The sequence below is a fragment of the Oncorhynchus masou genome, chromosome 24 (assembly GCF_036934945.1).
Source record: "Oncorhynchus masou masou isolate Uvic2021 chromosome 24, UVic_Omas_1.1, whole genome shotgun sequence".
Taxonomy (NCBI): domain Eukaryota; kingdom Metazoa; phylum Chordata; class Actinopteri; order Salmoniformes; family Salmonidae; genus Oncorhynchus; species Oncorhynchus masou.
The window spans coordinates 701,473-724,789 of record NC_088235.1 but is presented as its reverse complement, the minus strand read 5'-3'; the positions used below and the strand labels follow the sequence as shown (position 1 = coordinate 724,789).

The window sequence follows — 23,317 nt, the reverse complement described above, 5'->3', positions numbered from 1 at the left end:
AGAGGAAGCCAGTGAGAGAAACAGACAGAGACAGAGAGGAAGCCAGTGAGAGAGACAGACAGAGACAGAGATGAAGCCAGTGAGAGAGACAGACAGAGACAGAGAGGAAGCGAGTGAGAGAGACAGACAGAGACAGAGAGGAAGCCAGTGAGAGAGACAGACCAGAGACAGAGAGGAAGCCAGTGAGAGAGACAGACAGAGACAGAGATGAAGCCAGTGAGAGAGACAGACAGAGACAGAGATGAAGCCAGTGAGAGAGACAGACAGAGACAGAGAGGAAGCGAGTGAGAGAGACAGACAGAGACAGAGAGGAAGCCAGTGAGAGAGACAGACAGAGACAGAGAGGAAGCCAGTGAGAGAGACAGAGATGAAGCCAGTGAGAGAGACAGACCAGAGACAGAGATGAAGCCAGTGAGAGAGACAGACAGACACAGAGAGGAAGCCAGTGAGAGAGACAGACCAGAGACAGAGAGGAAGCGAGTGAGAGAGACAGAGAGAGACAGAGATGAAGCCAGTGAGAGAGACAGAGATGAAGCCAGTGAGAGAGACAGAGATGAAGCCAGTGAGAGAGACAGACAGAGACAGAGAGGAAGCCAGTGAGAGAGACAGACAGAGACAGAGAGGAAGCCAGTGACAGAGACAGACCAGAGACAGAGATGAAGCCAGTGAGAGAGACACAGATGAAGCCAGTGAGAGAGACAGACCAGAGACAGAGATGAAGCCAGTGAGAGAGACAGAGATGAAGCGAGTGAGAGAGACAGAGAGGAAGCCAGTGAGAGAGACAGACAGAGACAGAGAGGAAGCCAGTGAGAGAGACAGACAGAGACAGAGAGGAAGCCAGTGAGAGAGACAGACAGAGACAGAGAGGAAGCCAGTGAGAGAGACAGACAGAGACAGAGAGGAAGCCAGTGACAGAGACAGACCAGAGACAGAGATGAAGCCAGTGAGAGAGACACAGATGAAGCCAGTGAGAGAGACAGACCAGAGACAGAGATGAAGCCAGTGAGAGAGACAGAGATGAAGCGAGTGAGAGAGACAGAGAGGAAGCCAGTGAGAGAGACAGACAGAGACAGAGAGGAAGCGAGTGAGAGAGACAGGGAGAGACAGAGATGAAGCCAGTGAGAGAGACAGACCAGAGACAGAGATGAAGCCAGTGAGAGAGACAGACAGAGACAGAGATGAAGCCAGTGAGAGAGACAGACAGAGACAGAGAGGAAGTGAGTGAGAGAGACAGACAGAGACAGAGATGAAGCGAGTGAGAGAGACAGACAGAGACAGAGAGGAAGCGAGTGAGAGAGACACAGAGAGGAAGCCAGTGAGAGAGACAGACAGAGACAGAGAGGAAGCCAGTGAGAGAGACAGACAGAGACAGAGAGGAAGCCAGTGAGAGAGACAGAGATGAAGCCAGTGAGAGAGACAGAGAGGAAGCCAGTGAGAGAGACAGACAGAGACAGAGAGGAAGCCAGTGAGAGAGACAGAGAGAGACAGAGAGGAAGCCAGTGAGAGAGACATAGAGGAAGCCAGTGAGAGAGACAGACAGAGACAGAGATGAAGCCAGTGAGAGAGACAGACAGAGACAGAGAGGAAGCCAGTGAGAGAGACATAGAGGAAGCCAGTGAGAGAGACAGAGAGAGACAGAGAGGAAGCCAGTGAGAGAGACATAGAGGAAGCCAGTGAGAGAGACAGACAGAGACAGAGATGAAGCCAGTGAGAGAGACAGACAGAGACAGAGAGGAAGCCAGTGACAGAGACAGACAGAGACAGAGAGAACCATCACTTCCCACCTTATCAGCAGCCAGGATCTTGAAGGAGGCGAGGACCTGCTCTGAGGTGTCCGAGTCGGAGGTCTCTCTAGTCATGAAGTCAACGAAGGACTGGAAGGTCACCTTGTTGGACCCGTTGGGATCCACCAGAGACATGATGCGGGCAAACTCAGACTCTCCCTACAAATCACAGAGCGGAGTGGAACCAGGCTACAGCATGACAACAGACACATTGATTTCAGACAGGTCCCAGATCTGTTTGCGCTGTCTTGCCAATACATATGGTCATTGTCAGGTGACATGACAAACTGATCTGGAACCAGGCTAACATTGAGCCAATCAGGTTGAGAATAACAGACAGATAAGATGGCTGTGCTACTCATGTCCTAGCTGGTAAAGGGTTATGTTTGATACATTACTCATGTCCTAGCTGGTAAAGGGTTATGTTTGATACATTACTCATGTCCTACATGGTAAAGGGTTATGTTTGATACATTACTCATGTCCTAGCTGGGAAAGGGTTATGTTTGATACATTACTCATGTCCTACCTGGTAAATGGTTATGTTTGATACATTACTCATGTCCTAGCTGGTAAAGGGTTATGTTTGATACATTACTCATGTCCTAGCTGGTAAAGGGTTATGTTTGATACATTACTCATGTCCTAGCTGATAAAGGGTTATGTTTGATACATTACTCATGTCCTACCTGGTAAAGGGTTATGTTGATACATTACTCATGTCCTACCCGGTAAAGGGTTATGTTTGATACATTACTCATGTCTTAGCTGGTAAAGGGTTATGTTTGATACATTACTCATGTCCTAGCTGATAAAGGGTTATGTTTGATACATTACTCATGTCCTAGCTGGTAAAGGGTTATGTTTGATACATTACTCATGTCCTACCTGGTAAAGGGTTATGTTTGATACATTACTCATGTCCTAGCTGGTAAAGGGTTATGTTTGATACATTACTCATGTCCTACCTGGTAAAGGGTTATGTTTGATACATTACTCATGTCCTAGCTGGTAAAGGGTTATGTTTGATACATTACTCATGTCCTACCTGGTAAAGGGTTATGTTTGATACATTACTCATGTCCTACCTGGTAAAGGGTTATGTTTGATACATTACTCATGTCCTACCTGGTAAAGTGTTATGTTTGATACATTACTCATGTCTTAGCTGGTAAAGGGTTATGTTTGATACATTACTCATGTCCTAGCTGATAAAGGGTTATGTTTGATACATTACTCATGTCCTAGCTGGTAAAGGGTTATGTTTGATACATTACTCATGTCCTACCTGGTAAAGGGTTATGTTTGATACATTACTCATGTCCTAGCTGGTAAAGGGTTATGTTTGATACATTACTCATGTCCTAGCTGGTAAAGGGTTATGTTTGATACATTACTCATGTCCTACCTGGTAAAGGGTTATGTTTGATACATTACTCATGTCCTACCTGATAAAGGGTTATGTTTGATACATTACTCATGTCCTAGATGGTAAAGGGTTATGTTTGATACATTACTCATGTCCTACCTGGTAAAGGGTTATGTTTGATACATTACTCATGTCGTAGCTGGTAAAGGGTTATGTTTGATACATTACTCATGTCCTAGCTGGTAAAGGGTTATGTTTGATACATTACTCATGTCCTAGCTGGTAAAGGGTTATGTTTGATACATTACTCATGTCCTACCTGGTAAAGGGTTATGTTTGATACATTACTCATGTCCTAGCTGTAAAGGGTTATGTTTGATACATTACTCATGTCCTAGCTGGTAAAGGGTTATGTTTGATACATTACTCATGTCCTACCTGGTAAAGGGTTATGTTTGATACATTACTCATGTCCTAGCTGGTAAAGGGTTATGTTTGATACATTACTCATGTCCTACCTGGTAAAGGGTTATGTTTGATACATTACTCATGTCCTACCTGGTAAAGGGTTATGTTTGATACATTACTCATGTCCTACCTGGTAAAGGGTTATGTTTGATACATTACTCATGTCCTACCTGGTAAAGGGTTATGTTTGATACATTACTCATGTCCTAGCTGATAAAGGGTTATGTTTGATACTTTACACTATTTTTGACCAGGGCCCTATGGACCCTATGAGCCCTATGTGTTCTGGTCAAAACTAGGGCAGTGTATGGGTAATAGGGTACCATTTGGGCCACCTGTTATCTGAACACTACAGAGAGAGACCAGTCTGTTATCTGAACACTGCAGAGAGAGACCAGTCTGTTGTCTGAACACTACAGAGAGAGACCAGTCTGTTATCTGTACACTGCAGAGAGAGACCAGTCTGTTATCTGTACACTACAGAGAGAGACCAGCTTTTTATCTGAACACTGCAGAGAGAGACCAGCCTGTTATCTGCACACTGCAGAGAGAGACCAGTCTGTTATCTGTACACTGCAGAGAGAGACCAGTCTGTTATCTGTACACTGCAGAGAGAGACCAGTCTGTTCTCTGCACACTGCAGAGAGAGACCAGTCTGTTATCTGTACACTACAGAGAGAGACCAGTCTGTTGTCTGTACACTACAGAGAGAGACCAGTCTGTTCTCTGTACACTACAGAGAGAGACCAGCCTGTTATCTGAACACTGCAGAGAGAGACCAGTCTGTTATCTGTACACTGCAGAGAGAGACCAGTCTGTTCTCTGTACACTACAGAGAGAGACCAGCCTGTTATCTGTACACTGCAGAGAGAGACCAGTCTGTTATCTGTACACTGCAGAGAGAGACCAGTCTGTTCTCTGCACACTGCAGAGAGAGATCAGTCTGTTCTCTGTACACTACAGAGAGAGACCAGCCAGTTATCTGTACACTGCAGAGAGAGACCAGTCTGTTATCTGTACACTGCAGAGAGAGACCAGTCGGTTATCTGCACACGACAGAGAGAGACCAGTCTGTTATCTGTACACTACAGAGAGAGACCAGTCTGTTGTCTGAACACTACAGAGAGAGACCAGCCTGTTATCTGCACACTGCAGAGAGAGACCAGTCTGTTATCTGTACACTGCAGAGAGAGACCAGTCTGTTATCTGAACACTACAGAGAAAGACCAGCCTGTTATCTGTACACTACAGAGAGAGACCAGTCTGTTATCTGTACACTGCAGAGAGAGACCAGTCTGTTCTCTGCACACTGCAGAGAGAGATCAGTCTGTTCTCTGTACACTACAGAGAGAGACCAGTCTGTTAACTGTACACTGCAGAGAGAGACCAGTCTGTTATCTGTACACTGCAGAAAGAGACCAGTCTGTTATCTGTACACTACAGCGAGAGACCAGCCTGTTATCTGTACACTGCAGAGAGAGACCAGTCTGTTATCTGTACACTACAGAGAGAGACCAGCCTGTTATCTGTACACTGCAGAGAGAGACCAGTCTGTTATCTGTACACTGCAGAAAGAGACCAGTCTGTTATCTGTACACTGCAGAGAGAGACCAGCCTGTTATCTGAGGTGTGACTCTACCATTAATGACTGGGGCTGACTCTACCATTAATGACTGGGGCTGACTCTACCATTAACGACTGGGGGTGACTCTACCATTAATGACTGGGGCTGACTCTACCATTAATGACTGGGGCTGACTCTACCATTAATGACTGGGGCTGACTCTACCATTAATGACTGGGGCTGACTCTACCATTAATGACTGGGGCTGACTCTACCATTAATGACTGGGGGTGACTCTACCATTAATGACTGGGGGTGACTCTACCATTAATGACTGGGGTTGACTCTACCATTAATGACTGGGGCTGACTCTACCATTAATGACTGGGGGTGACTCTACCATTAATGACTGGGGGTGACTCTACCATTAATGACTGGGGGTGACTCGACCATTAATGACTGGGGGTGACTCGACCATTAATGACTGGGGCTGACTCTACCATTAATGACTGGGGGTGACTCTACCATTAATGACTGGGGCTGACTCTACCATTAATGACTGGGGCTGACTCTGCCATTAATGACTGGGGGTGACTCTACCATTAATGACTGGGGCTGACTCTACCATTAATGACTGGGGGTGACTCTACCATTAATGACTGGGGGCTGACTCTACCATTAATGACTGGGGCTGACTCTACCATTAATGACTGGGGCTGACTCTACCATTAATGACTGGGGCTGACTCTACCATTAATGACTGGGGCTGACTCTATCATTAATGACTGGGGGTGACTCTACCATTAATGACTGGGGCTGACTCTACCATTAATGACTGGGGCTGACTCTACCATTAATGACTGGGGGTGACTCTACCATTAATGACTGGGGGTGACTCTAAAATCAATGACTGGGGGTGACTCTACCATTAATGACTGGGGGTGACTCTACCATTAATGACTGGGGCTGACTCTACCATTAATGACTGGGTGCTGACTCTACCATTAATGACTGGGGCTGACTCTACCATTAATGACTGGGGCTGACTCTACCATTAATGACTGGGGGTGACTCTACCATTAATGACTGGGGCTGACTCTACCATTAATGACTGGGGGTGACTCTACCATTAATGACTGGGGCTGACTCTACCATGAATGACTGGGGCTGACTCTACCATTAATGACTGGGGGTGACTCTACCATTAATGACTGGGGGTGACTCTACCATTAATGACTGGGGCTGACTCTACCATTAATGACTGGGGCTGACTCTACCATGAATGACTGGGGCTGACTCTACCATTAATGACTGGGGGTGACTCTACCATTAATGACTGGGGCTGACTCTACCATGAATGACTGGGGCTGACTCTACCATTAATGACTGGGGGTGACTCTACCATTAATGACTGGGTGTGACTCTACCATTAATGACTGGGGCTGACTCTACCATTAATGACTGGGGCTGACTCTACCATTAATGACTGGGGCTGACTCTACCATTAATGACTGGGGGTGACTCTACCATTAATGACTGGGGGCTGACTCTACCATTAATGACTGGGGGTGACTCTACCATTAATGACTGGGGGCTGACTCTACCATTAATGACTGGGGGTGACTCTACCATTAATGACTGGGGCTGACTCTACCATTAATGACTGGGGCTGACTCTACCATTAATGATTGGGGCTGACTCTACCATTAATGACTGGGGGTGACTCTAACATTAATGACTGGGGGTGACTCTACCATTAATGACTGGGGGTGACTCTAAAATCAATGACTGGGGGTGACTCTACCATTAATGACTGGGGGTGACTCTACCATTAATGACTGGGGCTGACTCTACCATTAATGACTGGGGCTGACTCTACCATTAATGACTGGGGGTGACTCTACCATTAATGACTGGGGCTGACTCTACCATTAATGACTGGGGGTGACTCTACCATTAATGACGGGGTGACTCTACCATTAATGACTGGGGGTGACTCGACCATTAATGATTGGGGCTGACTCTACCATTAATGACTGGGGGTGACTCTAACATTAATGACTGGGGGTGACTCTACCATTAATGACTGGGGGTGACTCTACCATTAATGACTGGGGGTGACTCTACCATTAATGACTTGGGCTGACTCTACCATTAATGACTTGGGCTGACTCTACCATTAATGACTGGGGCTGACTCTACCATTAATGACTGGGGGCTGACTCTACCATTAATGACTGGGGCTGACTCTACCATTAATGACTGGGGCTGACTCTACCATTAATGATTGGGGCTGACTCTACCATTAATGACTGGGGCTGACTCTACCATTAATGACTGGGGGTGACTCTACCATTAATGACTGGGGGTGACTCTACCATTAATGACTGGGGGCTGACTCTACCATTAATGACTGGGGCTGACTCTACCATTAATGACTGGGGCTGACTCTACCATTAATGACTGGGTGTGACTCTACCATTAATGACTGGGGCTGACTCTACCATTAATGACTGGGGCTGACTCTACCATTAATGACTGGGGGTGACTCTACCATTAATGACTGGGGTTGACTCTACCATTAATGACTGGGGCTGACTCTACCATTAATGACTGGGGCTGACTCTACCATTAATGACTGGGGCTGACTCTACCATTAATGACTGGGGTGACTCTACCATTAATGACTGGGGGCTGACTCTACCATTAATGACTGGGGGTGACTCTACCATTAATGACTGGGGGCTGACTCTACCATTAATGGGGGTGACTTAATGACTGGGGGTGACTCTACCATTAATGACTGGGGCTGACTCTACCATTAATGACTGGGGCTGACTCTACCATTAATGACTGGGGCTGACTCTACCATTAATGACTGGGGGTGACTCTACCATTAATGACTGGGGCTGACTCTACCATTAATGACTGGGGCTGACTCTACCATTAATGACTGGGGGTGACTCTACCATTAATGACTGGGGCTGACTCTACCATTAATGACTGGGGTGACTCTACCATTAATGACTGGGGCTGACTCTACCATTAATGACTGGGGGTGACTCTACCATTAATGACTGGGGCTGACTCTACCATTAATGACTGGGGGTGACTCTACCATTAATGACTGGGGGTGACTCTACCTTTAATGACTGGGGCTGACTCTACCATTAATGACTGGGGCTGACTCTACCATTAATGACTGGGGCTGACTCTACCATTAATGACTGGGGCTGACTCTACCATTAATGACTGGGGGTGACTCTACCATTAATGACTGGGGGTGACTCTACCTTTAATGACTGGGGCTGACTCTACCATTAATGACTGGGGCTGACTCTACCATTAATGACTGGGGGTGACTCTACCATTAATGACTGGGGCTGACTCTACCATTAATGACTGGGGCTGACTCTATCATTAATGACTGGGGGTGACTCTACCATTAATGACTGGGGGTGACTCTACCATTAATGACTGGGGTGACTCTACCATTAATGACTGGGGCTGACTCTACCATTAATGACTGGGGCTGACTCTACCATTAATGACTGGGGCTGACTCTACCATTAATGACTGGGGCTGACTCTACCATTAATGACTGGGGCTGACTCTACCATTAATGACTGGGGTGACTCTACCATTAATGACTGGGGGTGACTCTACCATTAATGACTGGGGGTGACTCTACCATTAATGACTGGGGCTGACTCTGCCATTAATGACTGGGGGTGACTCTACCATTAATGACTGGGGCTGACTCTATCATTAATGACTGGGGGTGACTCTACCATTAATGACTGGGGGTGACTCTACCATTAATGACTGGGGGTGACTCTACCATTAATGACTGGGGCTGACTCTACCATTAATGACTGGGGGTGACTCTACCATTAATGACTGGGGCTGACTCTACCATTAATGACTGGGGCTGACTCTACCATTAATGACTGGGGCTGACTCTACCATTAATGACTGGGGTTGACTCTACCATTAATGACTGGGGCTGACTCTACCATTAATGACTGGGGCTGACTCTACCATTAATGACTGGGGCTGACTCTACCATTAATGACTGGGGCTGACTCTACCATTAATGACTGGGGCTGACTCTACCATTAATGACTGGGGCTGACTCTACCATTAATGACTGGGGCTGACTCTACCATTAATGACTGGGGCTGACTCTACCATTAATGACTGGGGGTGACTCTACCATTAATGACTGGGGCTGACTCTACCATTAATGACTGGGGGTGACTCTAACATTAATGACTGGGGGTGACTCTACCATTAATGACTGGGGCTGACTCTACCATTAATGACTGGGGGTGACTCGACCATTAATGACTGGGGCTGACTCTACCATTAATGACTGGGGGTGACTCTACCATTAATGACTGGGGGTGACTCTACCATTAATGACCGTCTGTCTGTCTCGCAGACCTAGACATGTTAAACTCCAGCCAGCTGTTCTCTCTCTCTGTCCTCGTTGACAACGCTTCATCCCACATGGCAGCCTATTCCCTATATAGTGCACTACCTATTCCCTATATAGTGCACTACCTATTCCCTATATAGTGCACTACCTATTCCCTATATAGTGCACTACCTATTCCCTATATAGTGCACTACCTATTCCCTATATAGTGCACTACCTATTCCCTATATAGCGCACTACCTATTCCCTATATAGTGCACTACCTATTCCCTATATAGTGCACTACCTATTCCCTATATAGCGCACTACCTATTCCCTATATAGTGCACTACCTATTCCCTATATAGTGCACTACCTATTCCCTATATAGTGCACTACCTATTCCCTATATAGTGCACTACCTATTCCCTTCATAGTGCACTACCTATTCCCTATATAGTACACTACCTATTCCCTATATAGTGCACTACCTATACCCTATATAGTGCACTACCTATACCCTATATAGTGCACTACCTATTCCCTATATAGTGCACTACCTATTCCCTTCATAGTGCACTACCCATTCCCTTCATAGTGCACTACCTATTCCCTATATAGTGCACTACCTATTCCCTATATAGTGCACTATCTATTCCCTATATAGTGCACTACCTATTCCCTATATAGCGCACTACCTATTCCCTATATAGCGCACTACCTATTCCCTATATAGCGCACCTCCTATTCCCTTCATAGCGCACTACCTATTCCCTTCATAGCGCACTACGTATTCCCTATATAGCGCACTACCTATTCCCTATATAGAGCACTACCTATTCCCTATATAGTGCACTACCTATTCCCTATATAGTGCACTACCTATTCCCTATATAGTGCACTACCTATTCCCTATATAGTGCACTACCTATTCCCTATATAGTGCACTACCTATTCCCTATATAGTGCACTACCTATTCCCTATATAGTGCACTACCTATTCCCTATATAGTGCACTACCTATTCCCTATATAGTGCACTACCTATTCCCTATATAGTGCACTACCTATTCCCTATATAGTGCACTACCTATTCCCTATATAGTGCACTACCTATTCCCTATATAGTGCACTACCTATTCCCTATATAGTGCACTACCTATTCCCTATATAGTGCACAATCTATTCCCTATATAGTGCACTACCTATACCCTATATAGTGCACTACCTATTCTCTATATAGTGCACTACCTATTCCCTATATAGTGCACTACCTATTCCCAATATAGTGCACTATAAGCCCTGGTCAACAGTAGTGCACTATATAGTGAACAGAGCCCTATGAGCCCTGGTCAACAGTAGTGCACTATATAGTGAACAGAGCCCTGTGAGCACTATAAGCCCTGGTCAACAGTAGTGCACTATATAGTGAACAGAGCCCTATGAGCCCTGGTCAACAGTAGTGCACTATATAGTGAACAGAGCCCTGTGAACCCTATGAGCCCTGGTCAACAGTAGTGCACTATATGGTGAACAGAGACCTGTGAGCCCTGGTCAACAGTAGTGCACTATATAGTGAACAGAGCCCTGTGAACCCTATGAGCCCTGGTCAACAGTAGTGCACTATATAGTGAACATAGCCCTGGTCAACAGTAGTGTACTATATAGCGAACAGAGCCCTGGTCAACAGTAGTGTACTATATAGTGAACATAGCCCTGGTCAACAGTAGTGTACTATATAGTGAACATAGCCCAGGTCAACAGTGGTGCACTATATAGTGAACAGAGCCCTGGTCAACAGTAGTGTACTATATAGCGAACAGAGCCCTGGTCAGCAGTAGTGTACTATATAGTGAACATAGCCCAGGTCAACAGTGGTGCACTATATAGTGAACAGAGCCCTGGTCAACAGTAGTGTTCTATATAGTGAACAGAGCCCTGTGAACCCTAACCCCTGGGGCGGCAGGGTAGCCTAGTGGTTAGAGTGTTGGACTAGTAACCGGAAGGGTTGCGAGCTCAAACCCCCGAGCTGACAAGGTACAAATCTGTCGTTCTGCCCTTGAACAGGCAGTTAACCCACTGTTCCCAGGCCGTCATTGAAAATAAGAATTTGTTTTTAACTGACTTGCCTGGTTAAATAAAGGTAAAATAAAAAAAATAAAAAAATGAGCACTGGTCAACAGTAGTGCACTATATAGTGACCAGAACCCTATGAGCCCTGGTCAACAGTAGTGCACTATATAGTGACCAGAGCCCTGTGAACCCTATGAGCCCTGGTCAACAGTAGTGCACTATATAGTGAACATAGCCCTATGAGCGCTGGTCAACAGTAGTGCACTATATAGTGAACAGAGCCCTGTGAACCCTATGAGCCCTGGTCAACAGTAGTGCACTATATAGTGAACATAGCCCTGGTCAACAGTAGTGCACTATATAGTGAACAGAGCCCTGTGAACCCTATGAGCCCTGGTCAACAGTAGTGCACTATATGGTGAACAGAGACCTGTGAGCCCTGGTCAACAGTAGTGCACTATATAGTGAACAGAGCCCTATGAGCCCTGGTCAACAGTAGTGCACTATATAGTGAACAGAGCCCTATGAGCCCTGGTCAACAGTAGTGCACTATATAGTGAACAGAGCCCTGGTCAACAGTAGTGCACTATATAGTGAACAGAGCCCTGTGAACCCTATGAGCCCTGGTCAACAGTAGTGCACTATATAGCGAACAGAGCCCTGGTCAACAGTAGTGTACTATATAGTGAACATAGCCCAGGTCAACAGTGGTGCACTATATAGTGAACAGAGCCCTGGTCAACAGTAGTGTACTATATAGTGAACATAGCCCAGGTCAACAGTGGTGCACTATATAGTGAACAGAGCCCTGGTCAACAGTAGTGTTCTATATAGTGAACAGAGCCCTGTGAACCCTAACCCCTGGGGCGGCAGGGTAGCCTAGTGGTTAGAGTGTTGGACTAGTAACCGGAAGGAAGTTCAAACCCCCGAGCTGACAAGGTACAAATCTGTCGTTCTGCCCTTGAACAGGCAGTTAACCCACTGTTCCCAGGCCGTCATTGAAAATAAGAATTTGTTTTTAACTGACTTGCCTGGTTAAATAAAGGTAAAATAAAAATAATAAAAAAATGAGCACTGGTCAACAGTAGTGCACTATATAGTGACCACAACCCTATGAGCCCTGGTCAACAGTAGTGCACTATATAGTGACCACAACCCTATGAGCCCTGGTCAACAGTAGTGCACTATATAGTGACCACAACCCTATGAGCCATGGTCAACAGTAGTGCACTATATAGTGACCAGAGCCCTGTGAACCCTATGAGCCCTGGTCAACAGTAGTGCACTATATAGTGAACAGAGCCCTGTGAGCCCTGGTCAACAGTAGTGCACTATATAGTGAACAGAGCCCTGTGAACCCTATGAGCACTGGTCAACAGTAGTGCACTATATAGTGAACAGAGCCCTGTGAACCCTGGTCAACAGTAGTGCACTATATGGTGAACAGAGCCCTATGAGCCCTGGTCAACAGTAGTGCACTATATAGTGAACAGAGCCCTATGAGCCCTGGTCAACAGTAGTGCACTATATAGTGAACAGAGCCCTGTGAGCACTATAAGCCCTGGTCAACAGTAGTGCACTATATAGTGAACAGAGCCCTGTGAACCCTGGTCAACAGTAGTGCACTATATGGTGAACAGAGCCCTGTGAGCACTATAAGCCCTGGTCAACAGTAGTGCACTATATAGTGAACAGAGCCCTATGAGCCCTGGTCAACAGTAGTGCACTATATGGTGAACAGAGCCCTGTGAGCACTATAAGCCCTGGTCAACAGTAGTGCACTATATAGTGAACAGAGCCCTGTGAACCCTGGTCAACAGTAGTGCACTATATGGTGAACAGAGCCCTATGAGCCCTGGTCAACAGTAGTGCACTATATAGTGAACAGAGCCCTATGAGCCCTGGTCAACAGTAGTGCACTATATAGTGAACAGAGCCCTGTGAGCCCTGGTCAACAGTAGTGCAATATATAGTGAGCAGAGAGCCATTTGAGTCACTCCAGCTACTGAGTGACACTACCAGCTGGCCATACCAGCTATGTGTGCTGCTACCCTGGAATAGAAATACCGTTGACACCAATGCTCAGCGTATCTGGAGGCCATTTTGGATCAGGATCAATAGGTTTAAATACATTGACACATAATATTGATCATTCTGATGAAAATGTAGTCACTTCTTTTTATGACAGTCCTATGACAGTCCTATTACAGTCTTATGGCATTCTTATGACAGTCTTATGACAGTCTTATGACAGTCCTATGACAGTCTTATGGCATTCTTATGACAGTCTTATGACAGTCTTATGACAGTCCTATGACAGTCCTATTACAGTCTTATTACAGTCCTATGACAGTCTTATGGCATTCTTATGACAGTCTTATGACAGTCTTATGACAGTCCTATGACAGTCCTATGACAGTCTTATGACAGTCCTATGACAGTCTTATGACAGTCTTATGACAGTCCTACGACAGTCCTATGACAGTCTTATGACAGTCCTATGACAGTCTTATGACAGTCTTATGACAGTCTTATGACAGTCCTATGACAGTCCTATGACAGTCTTATGACAGTCTTATGACAGTCTTATGACAGTCCTATGACAGTCCTATGACAGTCTTATGACAGTCCTATGACAGTCTTATGACAGTCTTGTGACAGTCCTATGAGAGTCCTATGACAGTCCTATGACAGTCTTATGACAGTCCTATGACAGTCTTATGACAGTTCTATGACAGTCTTATGACAGTCTTATGACAGTCCTATGACAGTCTGATGACAGTCCTATGACAGTCTTATGACAGGCCTATGACAGTCTTATGACAGTCTTATGACAGTCTTGTGACAGTCCTATGACAGTCTTATGACAGTTCTATGACAGTCTTACGACAGTCCTATGACAGTCTGATGACAGTCATATGACAGTCTAATGACAGTCTTATTACAGTCCTATGACAGTCTTATGGCATTCTTATGACAGTCTTATGACAGTCTTATGACAGTCCTATGACAGTCTTATTACAGTCTTATTACAGTCCTATGACAGTCCTATGACAGTCTTATGGCATTCTTATGACAGTCTTATGACAGTCCTATGACAGTCCTATGACAGTCTTATGACAGTCCTATGACATTCTTATGACAGTCCTATGACAGTCCCATGACAGTCCTATGACAGTCCTATGACAGTCTTATGACAGTCCTATGACAGTCTTATGACAGTTCTATGACAGTCTTACGACAGTCCTATGACAGTCTGATGACAGTCATATGACAGTCTAATGACAGTCTCATGACAGTCTCATGACAGTCTCATGACAGTCTTATGACAGTCTCATGACAGTCTCATGACAGTCTTATGACAGTCTTATGACAGTCCTACGACAGCTCATTCTATGTATTTACCAGATCATAGCCCATGGAGATCAGACAGGCTCTGAAGTCATCTGCCTCCATGCCTCCTTTCTTCTTCTGCAGGGTGGAGAGGAGGAGGAGGAGGGAGGAAGAGGAGGCGTAGGGAGAGGAGGAGGGGAGAGGAGTAGAGAGGTGGAGGAGGAGGGGAGAGGAGGATGAGAAGGAGGAGGGGAGTGGAGTAGAGTGGTGGAGGAGGGAGAGGAGGGAGAGGAGGAGGGGAGAGAAGTAGAGAGGTGGAGGAAGGAAAGGAGGAGGAGGAGGGAGAGGAATAGGAGGAGGGAGGAGTAGAGAGGTGGTGGAGGAGGAGGGAGGAGTAGAGGGGTGGTGGAGGAGGGAGGAGTAGAGAGGTGGTGGAGGAGGAGGAGGGATAGGAGGAGTGTGGAAATGACAAGGAGAGGAAGAGAGGTATGGGGAGGGAGGGAGGGAGGGAGGGAGGGAGGGAGGGGATATGAAAAGGAGAGGAGATGTATGGGAGACAGACGGACGTACGGACAGTGACAAGAAGCACAAGACAAAGAACAGAGAGAGAGAAAATATAAATAATTTAGTGTCTTTGATGAGATTTGATAAACATGTCATTGTTTCTCTAACAGAGAGAGATATTGCATTCAATGATACCTTCAGCACAAACAACTGGATACAGCACACACAATATAATATATACACATCTGGGCCTGTATTCATGGACCGTCTCAGTAGGAGTGGTGATCTAGGATCAGGTCATACAGAGTCTCAGTAGGAGTGGTGATCTAGGATCAGGACATAAAGAGTCTCAGTAGGAGTGGTGATCTAGGATCAGGACATAGTCTCAGTAGGAGTGGTGATCTAGGATCAGGTCATAGTCTCAGTAGGAGTGGTGATCTAGGATCAGGTCATAGTCTCAGTAGGAGTGGTGATCTAGGATCAGGTCATAGTCTCAGTAGGAGTGGTGATCTAGGATCAGGTCATAGTCTCAGTAGGAGTGGTGATCTAGGATCAGGTCATAGTCTCAGTAGGAGTGGTGATCTAGGATCAGGTCATACAGAGTCTCAGTAGGAGTGGTGATCTAGGATCAGGTCATAGTCTCAGTAGGAGTGCTGATCTAGGATCAGGTCATAGTCTCAGTAGGAGTGGTGATCTAGGATCAGGTCATAGTCTCAGTAGGAGTGGTGATCTAGGATCAGGGTCATAGTCTCAGTACGAGTGGTGATCTAGGATCAGTTGTGACTCTTATATTAAAGTACGTGGATAGGGGTGACCATGATCCTAGATCATGCCATGCCAGGAGGATTTAGTAACAGGTGCACATTGATTGGTTGTTATGTCTCACCCAGACTGATAAGGCAAGCTCTGAACTCCTCACAGGGCAGTCTGCCAGACCTGTCCTGCAGGCAGCCACACAGCCACACATACACACACAGGATCCATGGTGTCAGTAACAGTGAGCACGTTAGTTGAATGTCATTAGGATGGATTGTTGTTTTGATCTGTGACATCCAATAATATTACAAACATTCGACAAAATACTAAAGTGAGTTCCAAATCACAAGCGGTCAAGGCCTTGAGTTAGATAAGTCACCTTCCTGGACTTAGAAACATTATAACTGTCATTACCACACAGGAGAAGGACAGAGACACGGAGGGACACAGAGGGGTACACAACCCTGTCGAAGTGGGTTAAAGTCAGGGACACTGGAAAGACACGGAGGGGGGACACAGAAGAGGGACACGGAGGGACACAGTACCCTGTCGAAGTGGGTTGGGGTCAGGGACACGGAGGGACACAGTACCCTGTCGAAGTGGGTTAGGGTCAGGGACCCTGGAAAGACACAGAGGGACACAGAGGAGGTACACGGAGGGACACAGTACCCTGTCGAAGTGGGTTAGGGTCAGGGACACTGGAAAGACACGGAGGGGGACACAGAGGGACACAGAGGGGTACACAACCCTGTCGAAGTGGGTTGGGGTCAGGGACACAGAGGGGTACACAACCCTGTCGAAGTGGGTTAAAGTCAGGGACACTGGAAAGACACGGAGGGGGGACACAGAGGGACACAGAGGAGGGACACAGAGGGGTACACAACCCTGTCGAAGTGGGTTAAAGTCAGGGACACTGGAAAGACACGGAGGGGGGACACAGAGGGACACAGAGGGACACAACCCTGTCGAAGTGGGTTGGGGTCAGGGACACAGAGGGGTACACAACCCTGTCGAAGAGGGTTTCGGGTCAGGGACCCTGGAAAGACACAGAGGGACACAGAGGAGGGACACGGAGGGACACAGTACCCTGTCGAAGTGGGTTAGGGTCAGGGACACTGGAAAGACACGGAGGGACACAGAGGGACACAGTACCCTGTCAAAGTGGGTTAGGGTCAGGGACACAGAGGGGTACACAACCCTGTCGAAGTGGGTTACGTTCAGGGACACAGAGGGACACAGTACCCTGTCAAAGTGGGTTAGGGTCAGAGACACAGAGGGGGGACACAGAGGGACACAGTACCCTGTCAAAGTGAGTGAAAGACACAGAGGGACAGAGAGGGACACAGTACCCTGTCAAAGTGAGTGAAAGACACAGAGGGACACAGTACCCTGTCAAAGTGAGTGAAAGACACAGAGGGACAGAGAGGGACACAGTGCCCTGTCAAAGTGAGTGAAAGACACAGAGGGACAGAGGGGGACACAGTACCCTGTCAAAGTGAGTGAAAGACACCGAGGGACACAGAGGAGGGACACAGTACCCTGTCAAAGTGAGTTAGGGTCAGGGACACTGGAAAAACACAGTACCCTGTCAAAGTGAGTGAAAGACTGGCGGAACTCATTCATCTGTTGCTGGCTGATGCCTTTAGCGTCGCGCGTCAGAATCTGGGTCTCGATCTCATTGATGGTTCTAGCGATGGTTGTCAACAGCTGCTCCCAACCCACACGGATATGCTGCAGAGAGAGAGAGTGAGTGGGAGAGAGGGAGTGGGAGAGAGAGAGACAGAGAAAGAGAGAGGGAGGGAGAGGAGGAAGAAGGCCAAGTCACAGGGTGGGATCTGAACCCTGTTCTACCGGGCACAAGTCACAGGGTGGGATCTGAACCCCAGTCTACTGGGCACAAGGCCGAAGGCCAAGTCACAGGGTGGGATCTGAACCCTGTACTACCGGGCACAAGGCCGAAGGCCAAGTCACAGGGTGGGATCTGAACCCCGGTCTACTGGGCACAAGGCCGAAGGCCAAGTCACAGGGTGGGATCTGAACCCTGTACTACCGGGCACAAGGCCGAAGGCCAAGTTACAGGGTGGGATCTGAACCCTGTACTACCGGGCAGAAGGCTGAAGGCCAAGTTACAGGGTGGGATCTGAACCCTGTACTACCGGGCACAAGGCCGAAGGCCAAGTCACAGGGTGGGATGTGAACCCTGTTATACCGGGCAGAAGGCTGAAGGCCAAGTCACAGGGTGGAATCTGAACCCCGGTCCACCGGGCACAAGGCCGAAGGCCAAGCACAGGGTCTACCACGTGGATAAACAACAGCTTAACCATTAGGCCAAGAGTAGTAAGGTTTCATGATCATAAAACAGATCCCAACATGTTATTTGTGAGAATGATCTCTGAATCGTTCCAGTCCCACAATAAGCTACGTACCTCCATGGTGTAGTTGGTGTGTTTGTTGTCGAACACCAGGGACTCTTGGATGTGTTGATGGTCTCCCTCTAGCTTGTCGATGTTGGACTTGTAGTTGATGATGACCTGTTCAAACTGCTTCAGCTGACTCATCTGGTCCTCCAGAGAACCTCCGATGTCGACGGAACTACGCCCGATCTCCTGGTGGGAGAGAGGAGGAGAAGACCGTCGCTGTCACTATCGGACGCGTGGCACCCTATTCCCTACATAGTGCACTACTTTTGTCTAGGGTCCGTAGACCTCTGGTCAAAAGTAGTGACACTATATACGGGGATAGGGAGCCATTTTGTAACGTAGAATTTGTGTTCGTGTTCAGAACATCCACTGAGCTGCAGGCCAGTGTTTAGCATCTGTTAAAGACAGGATGGTTGCTTAGTTGGATGGTTGGTGGGTTTTCAGTATGCAGCTTGGGTCCTAGGTGCCAGGGTTCGGTTGGGGATCAATTCCATTACCAGTACGTCCATTCAGGAAGTCAACTAAAATTCCAAATTCCAATATTTACTTCCTGAATGGACTGAATTGAAATGGAATTGATCCTCCCAACCCTAGAAGGTACAGATCCCTACAGGTGTACAGCACAGGAGGCAGGTGAGGGGAGGACAGCTCATAATAACGTTTGTAGTGGACTGAACGGAGTAGAAACCAGGTGTTCGATTCCATTCATGTAGTTCTAGCCGCTTTAAAACTTCTTAAGGGGGCAGTATTTTGGCGTCTGAATGAAAAGACCAAAGTAAACTGCCTGCTACTCAGGCCCAGAAGCTAGGATATGCATATGATTGGTTGATTTGGATAGAAAACACTGTAAAGTTTCTAAAACTGTTAAAATAATGCCTGTGAGTATAACAGAACTGATTCTACAATGAGCCCGTCCTCTCCGATTAAGGTGGCGCCTGTTGTACATGACATGGCGTCAGGTGACCGAGGTCAGGACAGGTCTGTCTCACCTCCATCCTGGTCTGGATCCACGGTCCGATGATGTTGGCCTGGGCAGCAAACTGCCGTCTGAGACGTTCGTTGGCGTGCTGTCTGGCTAGTTCCTCCTGGAGAGTACTGTTTCTCTGGGGAACCAGCTTCTTCACCTGATCAACGGGACAGAAAGGGTACAGTCCCTGGTTAACACAATGGGACGGTTTCTTCATTTGACTGCTTTTTTTAGTCTAGGACTTCATCTGTGTCTGGGAATCTGTCTATAGTTAACACAGGGTTGTTCAATCCCACTGGTCCCTGGGGCTTTTTCGTTAAAGCCAAGCACAAAACCCCCTGATTTAACTCATCAGCGAATCACCAAGCCGTTGATTAGTGAATCAGGTGTGTTAGCACTGGGCTGTAATGAAAGCATGCTGCATACCATGAGGTTCTCCAGGATCGAGATTGAAGAGCTTTAACACAAACATTCACAGTACAACACACACACAAACAACAGACATTGTCTGCATCCCAAATGGCTCTAGTTAAAAATTTGTGCGCTATAATATATTATATTATAAGGAATCGGGTCCCATTTGGGACGCAGACAGTGTCCCTAGAGACGCTAGTAGCTACCTTGTCCCATTTGAGTCCTATCTCCGCCGGTGTGACGTCACTGTAGGGGTTGGTGAGGTTGGGGGAGATGCCGTAGCTCTGGGCTATCTTCTGCACCTCCGTGTAGATGTTCAGGATGGCCTGTCTCTCACAGTCAGCCTCCGGAAGGGTGGCCTTGAACTGGTCATGGGCTGAGATCAGGCTCTGCAGAGCGAGGTGGAGAGCAGACCGAGTTACAGAGGAACCGGCGTTGTCGTCCGGCGTTCTGACATGACATGGTGTCAAACAAATACAGCCCAGACAGTCGGGAATCAACACAGCATCATGTTACTATCTGATAGGAGACAATGGAAGGAACACAGCATCATGTTACTATCTGATAGGAGACAATGGAAGGGACTGGAACACAGCATCATGTTACTATCTGATAGGAGACAATGGAAGGAACACAGCATCATGTTACTATCTGATAGGAGACAATGGAAGGGACTGGAACACAGCATCATGTTACTATCTGATAGGAGACAATGGAAGGAACACAGCATCATGTTACTATCTGATAGGAGACAATGGAAGGAACACAGCATCATGTTACTATCTGATAGGAGACAATGGAAGGGACACAGCATCATGTTACTATCTGATAGGAGACAATGGAAGGAACACAGCATCATGTTACTATCTGATAGGAGACAATGGAAGGGACACAGCATCATGTTACTATCTGATAGGAGACAATGGAAGGAACACAGCATCATGTTACTATCTGATAGGAGACAATGGAAGGAACACAGCATCATGTTACTATCTGATAGGAGACAATGGAAGGGACTGGAACACAGCATCATGTTATTATCTGATAGGAGACAATTGAAGGTACACAGCATCATGTTACTATCTGATAGGAGACAATGGAAGGAACACAGCATCATGTTACTATCTGATAGGAGACAATGGAAGGAACACAGCATCATGTTACTATCTGATAGGAGACAATGGAAGGGACACAGCATCATGTTACTATCTGATAGGAGACAATGGAAGGGACTGGAACACTGCATCATGTTACTATCTGATAGGAGACAATGGAAGGGACTGGAACACAGCATCATGTTACTATCTGATAGGAGACAATGGAAGGGACTGGAACACAGCATCATGTTACTATCTGATAGGAGACAATAGAAGGGACTGGAACACAGCATCATGTTACAATCTGATAGGAGACAATGGAAGGGACTGGAACACAGCATCATGTTACTATCTGATAGGAGACAATGGAAGGGACTGGAACACAGCATCATGTTGCTATCTGATAGGAGACAATGGAAGGAACACAGCATCATGTTACTATCTGATAGGAGACAATGGAAGGAACACAGCATCGTGTTACTATCTGATAGGAGACAATGGAAGGGACTGGAACACAGCATCATGTTACAATCTGATAGGAGACAATGGAAGGAACACAGCATCGTGCTACTATCTGATAGGAGACAATGGAAGGAACTGTAACACAGCATCATGTTACTATCTGATAGGAGACAATGGAAGGAACACAGCATCAGGTTACAATCTGATACGAGACAATGGAAGGGACTGGAACACAGCATCATGTTACTATCTGATAGGAGACAATGGAAGGGACTGGAACACAGCATCATGTTACTATCTGATAGGAGACAATGGAAGGGACACAGCATCATGTTACTATCTGATAGGAGACAATGGAAGGAACACATCATCATGTTACTACCTGATAGGAGACAATGGAAGGGACTGGAACACAGCATCATGTTACTATCTGATAGGAGACAATGGAAGGGACTGGAACACAGCATCATGTTACTATCTGATAGGAGACAATGGAAGGGACTGGAACACAGCATCATGTTACTATCTGATAGGAGACAATGGAAGGGACTGGAACACAGCATCATGTTACTATCTGATAGGAGACAATGGAAGGAACTGGAACACAGCATCATGTTACTATCTGATAGGAGACAATGGAAGGAACACAGCATCATGTTACTATCTGATAGGAGACAATGGAAGGAACACATCATCATGTTACTACCTGATAGGAGACAATGGAAGGGACTGGAACACAGCATCATGTTACTATCTGATAGGAGACAATGGAAGGAACACAGCATCATGTTACTATCTGATAGGAGACAATGGAAGGAACACAGCATCATGTTACTATCTGATAGGAGACAATGGAAGGGACTGGAACACAGCATCATGTTACTATCTGATAGGAGACAATGGAAGGAACACAGCATCATGTTACTATCTGATAGGAGACAATGGAAGGGACACAGCATCATGTTACTATCTGATAGGAGACAATGGAAGGAACACAGCATCATGTTACTACCTGATAGGAGACAATGGAAGGGACACAGCATCATGTTACTATCTGATAGGAGACAATGGAAGGGACTGGAACAGAGCATCATGTTACTATCTGATAGGAGACAATGGAAGGGACACAGCATCATGTTACTATCTGATAGGAGACAATGGAAGGGACTGGAACAGAGCATCATGTTACTATCTGATAGGAGACAATGGAAGGGACTGGAACACAGCATCATGTTACTATCTGATAGGAGACAATGGAAGGGACACAGCATCATGTTACTATCTGATAGGAGACAATGGAAGGGACACAGCATCATGTTACTATCTGATAGGAGACAATGGAAGGAACACAGCATCATGTTACAATCTGATAGGAGGCAATGGAAGGGACTGGAACACAGCATCATGTTACTATCTGATAGGAGACAATGGAAGGGACACAGCATCATGTTACTATCTGATAGGAGACAATGGAAGGAACACAGCATCATGTAACACAGTGTGAACTATAAACATGTCTTTACCTGGATGTCATCCACAGTGTGAACTGTCTTTACCTGGATGTCATCCACAGTGTAAACTATAAACATGTCTTTACCTGGATGTCATCCACAGTGTGAACTGTCTTTACCTGGATGTCATTGTCATCCACAGTGTAAACTATAAACATGTCTTTACCTGGATGTCA

General features: G+C 46.5%; 1 pseudogene; it reads right to left on the bottom strand.

The window, feature by feature from the left end:
* LOC135513352 (alpha-actinin-2-like) overlaps positions 1-23,317 on the bottom strand; it is a 104,599-nt pseudogene that overhangs the window by 4,466 nt on the left and 76,816 nt on the right.